The sequence below is a fragment of the Rhinichthys klamathensis genome, unplaced genomic scaffold (assembly GCF_029890125.1).
Source record: "Rhinichthys klamathensis goyatoka isolate OS25496 unplaced genomic scaffold, OSU_Roscu_1.1 h1tg000176l_1, whole genome shotgun sequence".
Classification (NCBI taxonomy): Eukaryota; Metazoa; Chordata; class Actinopteri; order Cypriniformes; family Leuciscidae; genus Rhinichthys; species Rhinichthys klamathensis.
The window spans coordinates 5607501-5610000 of record NW_026606705.1 but is presented as its reverse complement, the minus strand read 5'-3'; the positions used below and the strand labels follow the sequence as shown (position 1 = coordinate 5610000).

At 46.4% G+C, this 2500-nt stretch overlaps 5 non-coding genes across 5 annotated transcripts; 1 reads left to right on the top strand and 4 right to left on the bottom strand.

Annotated features, from left to right (window-relative positions):
* Positions 1-1143: 1143 nt before the first annotated feature.
* On the bottom strand, positions 1144-1217 carry trnai-aau (transfer RNA isoleucine (anticodon AAU)). Its single transcript has one exon. It is a non-coding gene; the product is annotated as a tRNA-Ile (tRNA).
* An 89-nt stretch (positions 1218-1306) lies between these two features.
* trnap-agg (transfer RNA proline (anticodon AGG)) lies at positions 1307-1378 on the bottom strand. Its single transcript has one exon. It is a non-coding gene; the product is annotated as a tRNA-Pro (tRNA).
* A 205-nt stretch (positions 1379-1583) lies between these two features.
* Positions 1584-1656, top strand: trnaa-agc (transfer RNA alanine (anticodon AGC)). Its single transcript has one exon. It is a non-coding gene; the product is annotated as a tRNA-Ala (tRNA).
* A 121-nt stretch (positions 1657-1777) lies between these two features.
* Positions 1778-1849, bottom strand: trnaq-cug (transfer RNA glutamine (anticodon CUG)). Its single transcript has one exon. It is a non-coding gene; the product is annotated as a tRNA-Gln (tRNA).
* Positions 1850-2260: 411 nt separating this feature from the next.
* Positions 2261-2332, bottom strand: trnap-agg (transfer RNA proline (anticodon AGG)). Its single transcript has one exon. It is a non-coding gene; the product is annotated as a tRNA-Pro (tRNA).
* Positions 2333-2500: the final 168 nt, after the last annotated feature.

The window sequence follows — 2500 nt, the reverse complement described above, 5'->3', positions numbered from 1 at the left end:
GTTTTTCCCACAGGATTTTTCGAAGTCTGTGGTGAGTGCACCTCTGTCCCTCTAGGGGGGTTCGGGGACATGCTCCCCCGTAAGAAAATTTTGTGCTTTTTAATGTTAAATTCGTCAATCTGGTGCACTTTGAGAGTTAAAAATAAAGAGCTCCAACCCATATTCAGTGTGCAAATTGAACAAAGAAAAATTCAAAACTTTTAGTTGTGATATAGTGTCTGTCTACATTACACTACTACATAATAATAGTTATAATATTAATCCCATGGCAGTAATAGCCATATGTTGTAAAACAAATGCACTGAAAAATAAAAGCAACTTTCATAATTAGTTTCGTACTAATTTCTATACAGAGATAAGCACATGATCTTTTATTTTGACGGAAACGGCATCGAGCTTTTATTTTGAAGAAAAACATGGTTTACAAACTCATTACTCATTATTGTCTCATTATTGTCTCAATTCTAATAAAATGCGTAATCGTCAAATATGCAGATGTATAAATAATGCGTAACTGGGTAGTGGGTTCCTACATAGCCTAAGTGTTGTGACAGTAGCCTAGTTCTGCTTACCACAGTTCTCTGCACTCACTCATCTCTCTCCTTATCCTCCTCACTATCCTCATCAGACACTTGAAGGGCCTTTGAAGTTTCTTTTTTCACGCTATTTCTCTGCACATTCCTTGCGTTTCTTCTCCATCGCTCTGACTATTTTGACAGATACACACTGACACTGATCGCTCACTCAGAGCTCAAAGGGGGAGGAGTTTAAAGATGTGATTGGACCAGCCCAGTGTCAATCAAGAAAATAACCAATGGGCCGCTGATCTACCCATTTCATCATGCGCCGGTCTGTGAGAAAAAGAAAAACCTACGCTGACTTTTTTGTCCAATGCATGTGGAATCAGGTTAACAGGAGGTGGCGTTTGGTCACTGGAGACCCTCGACCAAAGACACAGGGACCAGGATGCTCTACCGAAACCCAGGATCAAACCAGGGACTTTTAGATCTTCAGTCTAACGCTCTCCCAACTGAACAATTTCGGCCAGGTCTACTGACAAACGGTTTGTCCAGCAGGGATTTCTGGGAGACCGCCCGTCACTTTCGAGGTGAGCAGTGCTAAGGGTCCCAGAGAGCAAAAGTGTGGCCAGTACGGGGATCGAACCCGCGACCTTGGCGTTATTAGCACCACGCTCTAACCAACTGAGCTAACCGGCCCTGCTCTGACTGGTTTTATCCCCAATTTCCCAGGAATATCCTGGTTGCTCTAGTCAGGCTGAAGAGATTAAAAGCAAAGCCTAAGAAACGGGCTCGTCCGGGATTTGAACCCGGGACCTCTCGCACCCTAAGCGAGAATCATACCCCTAGACCAACGAGCCAACACACACACATCCTTCCTGCTGCTGCCTGGCCGCAAACATTTCCGTTTGCAAGGCTTAAAGCACAAAGGTTTAATTAACTAAACGGTAGCCAGTGCAAAGTTGCCGGCACAGAGGAAATACGGTTCCTCTGTGGCCATTGGAATCCGCGCTGCTGCACTTGCACAGATGCTGTGCGATGGACACCTTCTCTCCACATTGTCGAGGGGAATTAGCTCAAATGGTAGAGCGCTCGCTTAGCATGCGAGAGGTAGCGGGATCGATGCCCGCATTCTCCATGCGGTGTACAGGCCTTTTACACTCACTTCAAAGTGGCACTCCCTAGATGAGCTTTTGAGGATCAGCGCTGTCGAAACGTTTTTTTTCGGACGAGGTCCTGCACACATTCCTGGCAAAAGCAGGTCCCACCGAGATTTGAACTCGGATCGCTGGATTCAGAGTCCAGAGTGCTAACCATTACACCATGGAACCTTGGCGTGGGTCGCTTTTTCCCACCGAGCAGCAGAGGTGTTTAGTCATTCAGCCCAGAAGCGCGACAGCAAAGAGCAAGTGAAGCCTCATTACACCATGGAACCTTGGCAGGGCTGGACTGGGACAAAAAATCGGCCCGGGCATTTTGGCCCAGACTGGCCCACTATATAACACAACCGAACTTTGCACGCCCTTGAATATGTATACCAACTCCTATTAAAACCACTAATGCCATAAGTGAATAAGAGTTAACCGACGAAATAACTACTAAGTTGAACTATACTCCACAGTGATGAATCCTAAAGAAAGCTATAAGCTGGCCTCGCTCTGACTGCTTTTATCCCCAATTTCCCAGGAATATCCTGGTTGCTCTAGTCAGGCTGAAGAGATTAAAAGCAAAGCCTAAGAAACGGGCTCGTCCGGGATTTGAACCCGGGACCTCTCGCACCCTAAGCGAGAATCATACCCCTAGACCAACGAGCCAACACACACACATCCTTCCTGCTGCTGCCTGGCCGCAAACATTTCCGTTTGCAAGGCTTAAAGCACAAAGGTTTAATTAACTAGGAAATACGGTCTCTTTGCTTTGTGGCCATTGGAAACCGCGCTGCAGCACTTGCACACATGCTGTGGGATGGACACCTTCTCTCC